Here is a 14,349-nt window from a genome sequence, read left to right on the forward strand (position 1 = left end):
AACCCGCGATTCTCGGATTACACGAGTGCCTTAACCACCTGGCCATGCCGGTCCCTAGTTTCTTTATTATATCCACTAATTACTATATTTTGTATCAATATTTCAACATTAATATTGTAATTTATTAAAACATTGGTAAAGTCTGAATGATTATAACGTTATAATACTTATAACAGAAGGGTTTGGTTCATTACTATTAAAACAGGGTGGACCATTAGTTAGAAAAGTAAAATAATTTCTAAATTAATTTTTGTGTCTCTATATTAAATATTTCAGTTTCTAATTCCACTGGATGGATTGTAATAAGAACATTATATATTTCATTATTTATAATAATTAATTATTTACATATTTGTAAGTTAAATATCTCGATTTATGTAATTTCCAATAAAATTTCATTAGACCAGATACTTTTTATAAGAATTAATAGATACATGTTTGTATATCAATTGTAAAATAGATGCTTGTACGAGATATTAATAAGAGGTGAAAATACAACTGTTAAAATGAACCCTTGATGAGAGGTTAAATACAATTGTTAGAAGTAACCCGCATTTAGAGGTTAACTACAGCTGATAAAAGTAACCTGTATTTCAGAGGTTAAGTACAGCTGTTAGAAGTAACCCGTATTTAGAGGTTAAATACAACTGTTAGAAGTAACCCATATTGAGAGGTTGAATACAGCTGATAGAAGTAACCCGTATTGAGAGGTTAAATACACGTGTCGGTTCAAGTGTTGTTCTGTGGACATTGTGTGGGTCAGTATTAACTGTAAAAGTTTTTCGTGTGTAAACTGAAACTTTGTTTTTCTCAAGAGAGAATGTTTGTCAAACCACTAGAAATATCTCAACGTATTTTTCTCGATAACAAATAAAGTTAATTACTCATTCTCTTGCTATAACTTGTAATTTGTGTTTGAATACCGTAAGTCCTTTCAGTAACAACTTTGGGCACCACACATCTTTTTTGTGACGTTTGACTGCTCCAGCACGTCACTTCCCCCGAGTGTTTCCTTACACATCTTACAACCAGAAGGGTCACGTGTGATTAATTTTGACAGCTTCTGCAGTAATCCTTAGCCAAGCGGATTCGGCTTCTCTAAATCACTGAGAAATACTCTTCACTCCACGCGACACGTGTCACATCTGACATGCCATGCCACGTGCTGTGGTTATTCCAACCGTTCCACGTGAAATAAATGTGTAGGTTTCGGTTTACAGAAACCGCTTAATCTTTTAAATAGCCTTTTACGCCAAGGAAACCCCATAACACTAAACTCTAGAAGTGACACAATAAGAGGCACAAGTGACATTCGTTTTACTCGAAAACCGTGAGGACATAATGTCAATTAACTCTAATTCTATGAAAATAAACCTTTAAAATGAATTTATTTTTAGTTATGCATCATTAATGCATTTTCCATCCGAGTTTCATCAGAAAAATCGCGCTGTTGGCCGAAGCCTCTCAGTCAGTTCATAGAGACAACTTTATCACACCACTGTTTCTACAGGAGATGCATTCTGTAAGAGGGTTTCTAACCAGTAAATTAAGATAGATAAAATATAACTTTATATCTTAGTTCATTTAAGAAATATGGTCTATTGTAGAGTTAAAAAAGGAAATTAAAACATATAAAAATAGTACGAGTATCATACAAGCCTGACAGCTTTACGATAGAGTATTTTGTAAAAGCAACAACGCTGCAGGACTATTGTCAAGATGCACGATCGTCAGAGAGAACATAACAGAACACGAAACTTCCATTATAACAACGTGATGCGGCGCTAAAATCATTTCAATATAAACTACTTAAACTGTATATGTTTCGTCGATTTTGTGCTCATGTGTGTTTAAAAAATATATATTCTAAAGAATAAACGATACCATAATGCCAACGTCAAACAACTTCTTTGTTAGTTAACAAGTCTGTGTAAGAAACTCCGCGAGATGAAGGTTTGGTGTGTCTGCTTAAAAGATAATTAGCTGTATTCTCAGTTTATTTGTAAAACAAATGTTTGTCTTTATCCTAAGCTTCAAGTTAATGCTTAATTGCAAGCCCGGCATGGCCAGGTGGGTTAAGGTGTTCAAATCGTAATCCGAGGGTCGCGGGTTCGAACCCCCGTCGCAACGAACATGCTCGCCCTTTCAGCCATGGGGGCGTTATACTGTGACGGTCAATTCCACTACTCGTTTGTAAAAGAGTAGCCCAAGAGTTGGCAATGGGTGGTGATGACTAGCTGTCCTCCCTCTAGTCTTATACTGCTAAAATAGGGACAACTAGCACAGATAGCCCTCGTGTAGCTTTGTGCGCGAACTTACACTGCTAAATTAGGGACAACTAGCACAGATCGCCCTCGTGTAGCTTTGTGCGAAATTCAAAAACAAACAAGCTTAATTCCATCGTATTTTACACTCACATGTCCTTATTATTATTACAACTTACATGTCCTTATTATTATTATCACCACTCACATGTCCTTATTATTATTATTATTATCACCACTCACATGTCCTTATTATTATTATTATCACCACTCACATGTCCTTATTATTATTATTATCACCACTCACATGTCCTTATTATTATTACGACTTACATGTCCTTATTATTATTATTATTATTACTTACATGTCCTTATTATTATTATTACTTACATGTCATTATTATTATTATTACCACTCACATGTCCTTATTATTATTATTATTATTACCACTTACCTGTCCTTATTATTATTATTATTACCACTCACATGTCCTTATTATTATTATTATTATTACCACTTACCTGTCCTTATTATTATTATTATTACCACTTACATGTCCTTATTATTATTATTACCAATTACATGACATTATTATTATTACCACTTACGTTTCATTATTATTATTATTATCACCACTCACATGTCCTTATTATTATTATTATCACCACTCACATGTCCTTATTATTATTACTACTTACATGTCCTTATTATTATTATTATTACTACTTACATGTCATTATTATTATTATTACAACTTACATGTCCTTATTATTATTATTATTACTACTTACATGTCCTTATTATTATTATTACTTACATGTCCTTATTATTATTATTATTATTACCACTTACATGTCCTTATTATTATTATTATCACCACTCACATGTCCTTATTATTATTATTATCACCACTCACATGTCCTTATTATTATTACTACTTACATGTCCTTATTATTATTATTATTACTACTTACATGTCCTTATTATTATTATTACTACTTACATGTCCTTATTATTATTATTATTACTTACATGTCCTTATTATTATTATTACTTACATGTCCTTATTATTATTATTACTTACATGTCCTTATTATTATTATTACCACTCACATGTCCTTATTATTATTATTACCACTTACCTGTCCTTATTATTATTATTACCACTTACATGTCCTTATTATTATTATTACCAATTACATGACATTATTATTATTACCACTTACGTTTCATTATTATTATTATTACCACTTACGTTTCATTATTATTATTATTACCACTTACATGTCATTATTGTTATTATTACTACTTACATGTCATTATTGTTATTATTACTACTTACATGTCATTATTATTATTATTACTACTTACATGTCATTATTGTTATTATTACTACTTACATGTCCTTATTATTATTATTACCAACTACATGACATTATTATTATTATTACCAATTACATGACATTATTATTATTACCAATTACATGACATTATTATTATTACCACTTACGTTTCATTATTATTATTATTACCACTTACATGTCCTTATTATTATTATTATTATTATTACCACTTACCTGTCCTTATTATTATTATTACCACTTGCATGTTCTTTTTCTTGTTACTATCACTTACATGTCATTATTATTATTACCACTTACATGTCCTTATTATTTTTATTACCACTTACATGTCATTATTATTATTATTGCCAATTACATGACCTTATTATTATTATTATCAATTACATGACCTTATTATTATTATTATTACCAATTGCATGACCTTATTATTATTATTACCAATTACATGACATTATTATTATTATTACCAATTACATGACCTTATTATTATTACCACTTACGTGTCATTATTATTATTACCACTTATATGTCTTAATCATTATTATTACTACGATTTTATAACGAGAACAAACATTTAAGCAATAAGTAATAAAGACATATTTGTTTAATTCTTTAAACAGAAAAATTGTGTTATAGAATAACCAATCCTCAAAATGGAAGGAATGTTCTCTTTGAACACAATTGATTTGCGCATGAGCAATAAAGGGACAGAAATGGCAAACATGTCCATTACATCTTGTCTTAATGGGTAACTAAAAACTTCTCTCCAATATCGGAATGCACGCGGTTCTACACAACACATTCTAACATCCTGGTTGTGTTTTGGCACGTGCTCTTCTCGTGCTTGGAACTTTAGTGTCACCGGTGAACGAACATGCCATTAAACGTGTCGAAGTTACCACGTGGTAAACATGATCAGTTTTGTATTTTAAACTTTTATGACGATTCGATGCTTGACACATTCACCAAGTGTTCAAACTATTCTTCTTCAGGTAGAACAAGAGGGATACTTCAATAATCACAGCACTTAAGGCAGAAGTAGAGAAAACTGATCGGAGACCTTGGTCATCTGCATCAAAAGTGGAATTAGATCTCAAACCGGTCAATGAGCTAAAAATGTGTATTTCAAAAAAAATTAAAGCCGTTCTATCAGCCCTTATGCCGCGGCTAAAAATAGTAAAGCTATGTAAGATAATATAAATATATCACATTGAAATGTATATTACACTGATGACAAATTTTAATTCGTGTTATTTCAGTACATAAGGCTTAAACATTGTGAATATATTCCTATACTACAGAACACAAGAAGTATAATAAAAACACATATAATTTCTGTTCGTCGTCTTTATCTACAGCGAACTATACAGTTTAGATCAGACAACTAGAAGACTTTGGTTCTTCTTTCCAGTGATTTTACTTTCGAAAAAAATTTCCTGGAAGCTTCACTCAGAGCAAAGTCTGTGTGGCAACTGACTGTGTTCTAACCAGTTGTGTTCTGCGACAAAGTTCTTCGTTTGTTTGTTTTCGAATTTCGTGCAAAGTTAGATGAAGGCTATCTTCGCTAGTCGTCCCTAATTTAGCAGGGTAAGACGAGAGGGAAGGTAACTAGTTATCACCACTTACCGCCATCTCTTTCTCTTTGGGCTACTCTTTTACCAATGAATAGTGGGATTGACCATCACATAATAACGCACCCACGGCTGAAAGGACGAAAACGTTTGGCGTTATGTGGATACGAACTCGCGACCCTTAGATTGCGAGTCAAGCACCCACTAACCACCTGGTCATGCCGAGCTAAAGCCCAAAGTAGAACACCTTGATGATTCAATCACAGCGTACGTTGTATTGTGTGTTACTGACATATTAACATGTGTTGTCATAATACATGCTAATTCATAACATAGCTAGAAAATTAGTAAACATATAACACACGTGTAGCTGTTTCACCATGTGTTATATCTACATTTTTGATACTTGTTGCAACAAGTTTTGTCAACTGTTCAATTATTTTTACAACAATGTGTGTAATCTTATTTTGTAGAGCTAGATTAGATGGGTTTACCTTGTTGATATAAGGATTAGGTAGGAATGCTTATCTTGTTGATATAAGGATTAGGTAGGAATGCTTATCTTGTTGATATAAGGATTAGATAGGAATGCTTACCTTATTGATATAAGGATTAGGTAGGAATGCTTATCTTGTTGATATAAGGATTAGGTAGGAATGCTTACCTTGTTGATATAAGGATTAGGTAGGAATGCTTATCTTGTTGATATAAGGATTAGGTAGGAATGCTTATCTTGTTGATATAAGGATTAGATAGGAATGCTTACCTTGTTCATATAAGGATTAGGTAGGAATGCTTATCTTGTTGATATAAGGATTAGGTAGGAATGCTTATCTTGGTTATGTAAGGATTAGGTAGATATGCTAACCTTGTCTATATAGGGATTAGGTAGATATGTTAACCTTGTTCATATAGGGATTAGATAAGTATGTTTACCTTGTTTACGTAGGAATTAGACAGATATTTTTACCATCCTTATATAGGGATTAGGTACATATGTTTACCTTGTTTACGTAGGGATTAAGTAGATATGTTTACCTTGTTTATGTAGGAATTAGCTATGATTACCTTGTTCATATAGGGACTAGGTAGGTATGTTTACCTTGTTTATGTAGGAATTAGCTATGATTACCTTGTTCATATAGGGACTAGGTAGGTATGTTTACCTTGTTCATATAGGGACTAGGTAGGTATGTTTACCTTGTTCGTATAGGGACTAGGTAGGTATGTTTACCTTGCTTACGTAGAAATTAGAGAGATATTTTTACTTTGTTTATGTATAGATTAGTTAGATATTTTTACAATCCTTATATAGGGATTAGGTACATATGTTTACCTTGTTTACGTGAGATTAGATAGATATGTTTACCTTTCTTTTGTGTGGATTAGATAGATATTTTCCTTGTTTATGTAGGCATTAAAAAGATATGTTTACCTTTCTTTTGTGTGGATTAGATAGATATCTTCCTTGTTTATGTAGGCATTAAAAAGATATGTTTCCTTGTTTTTTGTAGGGATTAGATAGATTTGTTTACCTTGCTTATATGGGGATTAGGCAGATATGTTTACCTTGCTAATGTGGGGATTACGCAGATATTGTTTACCTTGCTTGTGTAATGCTTAGGTAGATATGTTTACCTTGTTTATGTAGAAATTAACTATGTTCACTTGTTTATGTAAAAATTAGGTAGGTGTGTTTATCTTGCTTATATTGGGATTAGGTAGATATGTTTACCTTGTTTATGTAGAAATTAACTATGTTCACTTGTTTATGTAAAAATTAGGTAGGTGTGTTTATCTTGCTTATATTGGGATTAGGTAGATATGCTTACTTTGTTTATGTAAAAATTAGGTAAATATGTTTACCTTGTTTTTATGTAGGAATTAGCTATGTTTACCTTATTTATATAAGGATTAGGTAGATATGTTTACCTTGCTTATGTGGGGATTAGGTAGATATTTTTCTTGTTTATGTTGTGATTAGATAGATATGTTTACTTTATTTATGTAGGGATTAGGTAGATATATTTACTTTGCTTATTTCGGGCTTATTTAAGATGTAAGTAGATCTTATTCAGTGTTTTTATAGTCGTTATTGTGCAGTGTGTTCCAGTATACATATGATGATTTATTAAGAGTTTCACAACTCTTTCTCTTTGTGTAAACGTCTAACATATTCTGTTATCATCAGGATCAGCTTTTGTTTGAGTTGAAGAGTTGTTTCTCGAACCATGAATATTTAGAGCACAACATGAATGAAGTTTAACTATAAAAATCTTTAAGTACGAAATTTGTTACATAATATACATTACCATATTGACGTAGTTTCCACATAGAAACTGGTAACTTGTAATTAAAATCCCGAATTAGCAGTCATCTTCTTTGTAGTTCCTGTCCAGAGCTATCACCCGTGGCGCTCACGTGCTGGAACTGGGCCGCCATCTGTGCCTTGTGTCACAGACATTGGCCTGTAACAGTCGTTTCGAAACTGCCTGTAGAAAGTACACCAAACATATCTATTAAAACACGTGACGGATAAGTCGTTCGTTCGTTGTGAGCCACATTTACATTTAATGGAAGAAAAGAAAGCTATTTCTTGTACTCTATCATTATATGTTTTATACGTTTCTTAGGACGAAGAGTTTAACCTAATCTAACCATACCTTCAGCAATCTGCGTCCAACTATCTGATGCTGTAATTTCAACTTTTACAGTCCAAAAAATTTAAAACTCTATCTCCAATATGGCGTCCGTTTCAAGCCAGTTACGTAACATTAACATACCATTTACACTACAGAATGACGATACCGATCTGTGTAAATATAGAGTGACGAATACCTCTCACAATATGATAAATATTACTATTGATATAAATTATTGTGTCAGATACTGTTTACCATGTGACGGATACCATTTTCCATGTAAGCTACAGTGACGGACACTCCTTACAATGCAAACTACAGAGTAATGAATACATCGTTCAGTTTAAACTAGACTGACAGATACCATCAGTATTTCAACTACAAAGTGGCAGATATAATTCTCTCCGTAAACTAGTATGACAGATATCACCCACTATGTGAACTACAGAGTGACGTATACAACTCTCTCTGTATACTAAAATTTTTATGTAAAGTTTGTAGAGGTACTTGTAGGACTTGGTGGTTTATGTAAAGTCTGTATAGGTAGGATTATGTAAAGTCTGTATAGGTACTTGTAGGTCTGGGTGGTTTATGTAAAGTCTGTATAGGTACTTGTAGGACAGGGTGGTTTATGTAAACTCTGTATAGGTACTTGTAGGACTGGGTGGTTTATGTAAAGTCTGTATAGGTACTTGTAGGTCTGGGTGGTTTATGTAAAGTCTGTATAGGTACTTGTAGGACAGGGTGGTTTATGTAAAGTCTGTATAGGTACTTGTAGGACTGGGTGGTTTATGTAAAGTCTGTATAGGTAGGTTTATGTAAAGTCTGTATAGGTACTTGTAGGACAGGGTGGTTTATGTAAAGTCTGTATAGGTACTTGTAGGACAGGGTGGTTTATGTAAAGTCTGTATAGGTACTTGTAGGACAGGATGGTTTATGTAAAGTCTGTATAGGTACTTGTAGGTCTGGGTGGTTTATGTAAAGTCTGTATAGGTACTTGTAGGTCTGGGTGGTTTATGTAAAGTCTGTATAGGTACTTGTGGGACTGGGTGATTTATGTAAAGTCTGTATAGGTACTTGTAGGACTGGGTGGTTTATGTAAAGTCTGTATAGGTACTTGTAGGACTGGGTGGTTTATGTAAAGTCTGTATAGGTACTTGTAGGACTGGGTGATTTATGTAAAGTCTGTATAGGTACTTGTAGGACTGGGTGATTTATGTAAAGTCTGTATAGGTACTTGTAGGACTGGGTGATTTATGTAAAGTCTGTATAGGTACTTGTAGGACTGGGTGATTTATGTAAAGTCTGTATAGGTACTTGTAGGTCTGGGTGGTTTATGTAAAGTCTGTATAGGTACTTGCAGGACTGGGTGGTTTATGTAAAGTCTGTATAGGTACTTGTAGGACTGGGTGGTTTATGTAAGGTCTGTATAGGTACTTGTAGTACTGGGTGGTTTATGTAAGGTCTGTATAGGTACTTGTAGTACTGGGTGGTTTATGTAAAGTCTGTATAGGTACTTGTAGGTCTGGGTGGTTTATGTAAAGTCTGTATAGGTACTTGTAGGTCTGGGTGGTTTATGTAAAGTCTGTATAGGTACTTGTAGGACTGGGTGGTTTATGTAAAGTCTGTATAGGTACTTGTAGGACTGGGTGGTTTATGTAAAGTCTGTATAGGTACTTGTAGGACTGGGTGGTTTATGTAAAGTCTGTATAGGTACTTGTAGGACTGGGTGGTTTATGTAAAGTCTGTATTGGTACTTGTAGGACTGGGTGGTTTATGTAAAGTCTGTATAGGTACTTGTAGGACTGGGTGGTTTATGTAAAGTCTGTATAGGTACTTGTAGGACTGGGTGGTTTATGTAAAGTCTGTATAGGTACTTGTAGGTCTGGGTGGTTTATGTAAAGTCTGTATAGGTACTTGTAGGTCTGGGTGGTTTATGTAAAGTCTTTATATATATATATATATCACACAGAATAAAGTTTTATGGAAACTTCAAACTATCAGACATACTGCTATTCCTTTGTCTCAAGATACAAATATACACTGTATATGTACTATGTTCCTCATATCTTGAATACATTACTAGTATATGTTAAGTGTACATATTTGAAAGGTTTCTACTTACGTTTCGTGTATGTATGTATGTATAGAGTTGAACATTTCTACATATCTCTACATTCACACTTTGTTTGTTTTACTCTTACATATTGCACTTTACAATAAGCTTATCGTGTGTTGAATATTATTGCATTAGTATTAAGGTATAATATTAAAAATATATACAACAATTAAAGTAAATTTCGTATAGGACAAGTGCAGGCTAAGACACATTTCACCACTAGATGGCGATAGCAACAATAAAATGTCTTATAATTACAGCATCCTGTAATTTATTTGGAAGTGTTTTTATAGTAATGATATCCACAGTTAATGCCACTTTTTAACATGATAATTGGTGAAACAGGTAAGATAAAAATAATTTAACTTTTGGTGTTTCATGCGTGACGTATTTAGCACCTTAGGTGCTTAGAACTTTCACTCACATTGCCCAGAATGACATAAACAGTATACAACGTACTGGACGTTTTGACCTAGTGACCAGTCAATCAATATGCCAAAGGTCACAAGGGCTTTCAGTCCAATAGCAAGATTGACTGTCACTTTTATAATGCGCCCAAACTGTGGAGTGTATTCACATTTCGAGCACCGAACCCTCTGTCTCGCAATATTTGTTTCGTGGACAGAAAAGCCGCCTCTTTTTGGTTCCGTAGTATGAAATTCTGAACTCTGTGTTCCGTATCCTGACACATTGGATTCTTTGTTCCATAGACTGACTCACCAGACTTCTTTGTTCCGAATTTTAACACTCCAGAGTCTTTGTTCCACAGTCTGAGATACCGGACTGTTTTGTTCCGTAGTGTGACATACCGGAATCTTTAGATTGTAATTTGACACAATAATTACTGAATATAAATGAACCTTGACTTAAAGAACCTAATTTTATAGTTTCTAACAAAGGGTTTTAAAATCAGAAACCTTTAGTGTAAGAATATTCCAGATTGTTCCTCAAATTTCAATTAACAAGATTAGAAACTCAGTTTATCTTGAAGCATGTACTAAACATCTAAGAAACTTCACAGTTTTACTTGAAGAAACAACTTACACACAAGTGAATAGATCCGAACCTAAAATAAAGAAACTTCTACTCGGGATTGAACTGAATTAAAAGAATCTAGATGTACAAATAACATAAAAAACAAAGTGATGACACCAGCCTGCTGGTCCATTTGTTTCGTTTCTCTGAACAATCCACGTGTGTGAAGTAAACTAGTTCGAACCTTTGGTGCGACTTTGAAAGATATTAAACAAACGCGTGTCATGAAAAATACTTGTTTTTGTATCTAGTTAATTTAAAGATTGTAAACTTTGAATATCCGCTTAACCTCAAGCTTAGCTCAGAAGGAGCGAAATATTTCGTAGTTTTATCACAACTATCCGAGAAAAGCAAGTTCTAATACGATTATCTGTGATTATAGGTGTCGTACCAACAGTTTCATTTTGTCTACAGTGTCATTATGTGACCAAGATCATTATTTGTCGCCCAGTTTGTTTTCTGTATACGGATCAAGAATACGGACGTCACCGCAGGATACTGTCACGGAATTCGGAATTCGTGCTGTTTTCCAACTGTTTCGTGTCCGATAGGCGGAGCTGGTAGCATTTCTAAGCAGTCTCTGATTGGATAACGTTTTGTAGGTCATACAGGTGTTTTGCGACCGTTGTTCCCGCCCTCACTTAACCGCGAAACTTGTTGTATTGGCACAGGACACGTATTGGCGGAAATTTTATCCCGAGTATATCTTTATCAGTGTTTCATTGGAAAGTTCCAACACCACACGCGCACATAGAGCGTTCGGTCTCGTCCTTACTACAGCCGCAATCTAAACATAAGTCTACCGTTTGGTGTAGTGTTCAATTTTAATAAACGATGGCTTTAGAGAAGTTTGATTTGGGAGACAACATGAACGAGTGTTGCTGCAGTAACTGTTAGATTCCCTCCAGTTCTCTGCACAAAACTTGTTTTTCTGTTCGACTGTGTCGAGAAAACTAGCTCGAGCCTTGGGCTCTATAAAGTGTGACATTAAGAAACGGAAATCACTGTCGTATCATGGTAACAAGACATCGAGTTATTTGTTGTGTTGGTAAAACACCATACATCGTTTGATAAGTGCACAAATGTTGTGAGAGCATAGAGCTAACTTGCAAGCGCAGATTTCTATGTGAACATTGTTGTTACTGATGTAGTGAAATATATTCTGTTCTCAGGAAATCCTAAAGGTCGATCGGCTGCGACAGCTAAGACGAAGTGTTTACACAAGGTTCGTTAACTGTGAGAAGAAAAGATAACCAGCAAGCATTACAAGTAATGGATGTGGTAAGTTGTGTTATTTTTATACATCTCTAAAGAGAAGAAGGTTTGATGTCTTACAGTTGTTTTTATACATCACTAAAGAGAAGGCTTGATGTTTTACAGTTGTTTTTATACCTCAGTAAAGAGAAGGACGTTTGATGTTTTATAGCTGTTGTTATACATCAATAAAGAGAAAGTTTGATGTTTTATAGTTGTTTTTGTACATGAGTAAAGAGAAGGTTTATGTTTTATAGTTGTTTTTGTACATGAGTAAAGAGAAAGTTTGATGTTTTATAGTTGTTTTTGTACATGAGTAAAGAGAAGGTTTGATATTTTATAGTAGTTGTTATACATCACTAAAGAGAAGGTTTGGTGTTTTACAGTTGTTTTTATACATCACTAAAGAGATGGTTTGAGGATTTATAGTTGTTTTTATACATAGGTAAAGAGAAGAAGGCTTGGTGTTTTACAGATGTTTTTATACATAGGTAAAGAGAAGAAGGCTTGGTGTTTTACAGTTGTTTTTGTACATGAGTAAAGAGAAGGTTTATGTTTTATAGTTGTTTTTGTACATGAGTAAAGAGAAGGTTTATGTTTTATAGTTGTTTTTGTACATGGGTAAAGAGAAAGTTTGATGTTTTATAGTTGTTTTTGTACATGAGTAAAGAGAAGCTTTATGTTTTATAGTTGTTTTTGTACATGAGTAAAGAGAAAGTTCGATGTTTTATAGTTGTTTTTGTACATGAGTAAAGAGAAAGTTCGATGTTTTATAGTTGTTTTTGTACATGAGTAAAGAGAAAGTTTGATGTTTTATAGTTGTTTTTGTACATGGGTAAAGAGAAAGTTTGATGTTTTATAGTTGTTTTTGTACATGAGTAAAGAGAAGCTTTATGTTTTATAGTTGTTGTTTTACATGAGTAAAGAGAAAGTTCGATGTTTTATAGTTGTTTTTGTACATGAGTAAAGAGAAAGTTCGATGTTTTATAGTTGTTTTTGTACATGAGTAAAGAGAAAGTTCGATGTTTTATAGTTGTTTTTGTACATGAGTAAAGAGAAAGTTTGATGTTTTATAGTTGTTTTTGTACATGAGTAAAGAGAAAGTTTGATGTTTTATAGTTGTTTTTGTACATGAGTAAAGAGAAAGTTTGATGTTTTATAGTTGTTTTTGTACATGAGTAAAGAGAAGGTTTATGTTTTATAGTTGTTTTTGTACATGGCAAAAAGAAAGTTTGATGTTGTATATAGTTGTTTTGTACATGGGCAAAGAGAAAGTTTGATGTTGTATAGTTGTTTTTTGTACATGAGTAAAGAGAAAGTTTGATGTTGTATAGCTGTTTTTGTACATGAGTAAAGAGAAAGCCTGATGTTGTATAGTTGTTTTTTTGTACACGAGCAAAGAGAAGCTTTATGTTTTATAGTTGTTTTTGTACATGAGTAAAGAGAAGCTTTATGTTTTATAGTTGTTTTTGTACATGAGTAAAGAGAAGCTTTATGTTTTATAGTTGTTTTTGTACATGAGTAAAGAGAAGGTTTATGTTTTATAGTTGTTTTTGTACATGGGTAAAGAGAAAGTTTGATGTTGTATAGTTGTTTTTGTACATGGGTAAAGAGAAAGTTTGATGTTGTATAGTTGTTTTTGTACATGAGTAAAGAGAAAGTTTGATGTTGTATAGCTGTTTTTGTACATGAGTAAAGAGAAAGTTTGATGTTGTATAGCTGTTTTTGTACATGAGTAAAGAGAAGCTTTATGTTTTATAGTTGTTTTTGTACATGAGTAAAGAGAAGCTTTATGTTTTATAGTTGTTTTTGTACATGAGTAAAGAGAAAGTTTGATGTTGTATAGTTGTTTTTGTACATGAGTAAAGAGAAAGTTTGATGTTGTATAGTTGTTTTTGTACATGAGTAAAGAGAAGCTTTATGTTTTATAGTTGTTTTTGTACATGAGTAAAGAGAAGAAGGTTTCATATTTATTGCTAAAAATCGCTACATTAATTATCTGGCCCAACCATCAGGGCCCAACATGGCCTGGTGTATTAAGGAGCTCGACTCGAATTCAAGGGTTGCGGGCTCGAATTTCCATCGCTCCAAACATGCTC

The 14,349-nt window shown here is 33.2% G+C and overlaps 1 long non-coding RNA gene across 3 annotated transcripts in view; it reads left to right on the top strand.

Moving 5' to 3' along the window:
- LOC143241672 (uncharacterized) overlaps positions 1-13,870 on the top strand; it is a 32,614-nt gene extending 18,744 nt beyond the window's left edge. For all 3 annotated transcript variants that reach the window (XR_013022253.1, XR_013022252.1, XR_013022251.1), the window contains exons 2-3: positions 12,169-12,277; positions 12,696-13,870. This is a non-coding gene — a long non-coding RNA (uncharacterized LOC143241672). The remainder of the gene's footprint in view (positions 1-12,168; positions 12,278-12,695) is intronic.
- The last annotated feature ends 479 nt before the right edge of the window (positions 13,871-14,349 follow it).

The sequence above is a fragment of the Tachypleus tridentatus genome, unplaced genomic scaffold (genome assembly GCF_004210375.1).
Source record: "Tachypleus tridentatus isolate NWPU-2018 unplaced genomic scaffold, ASM421037v1 Hic_cluster_1, whole genome shotgun sequence".
Classification (NCBI taxonomy): domain Eukaryota; kingdom Metazoa; phylum Arthropoda; class Merostomata; order Xiphosura; family Limulidae; genus Tachypleus; species Tachypleus tridentatus.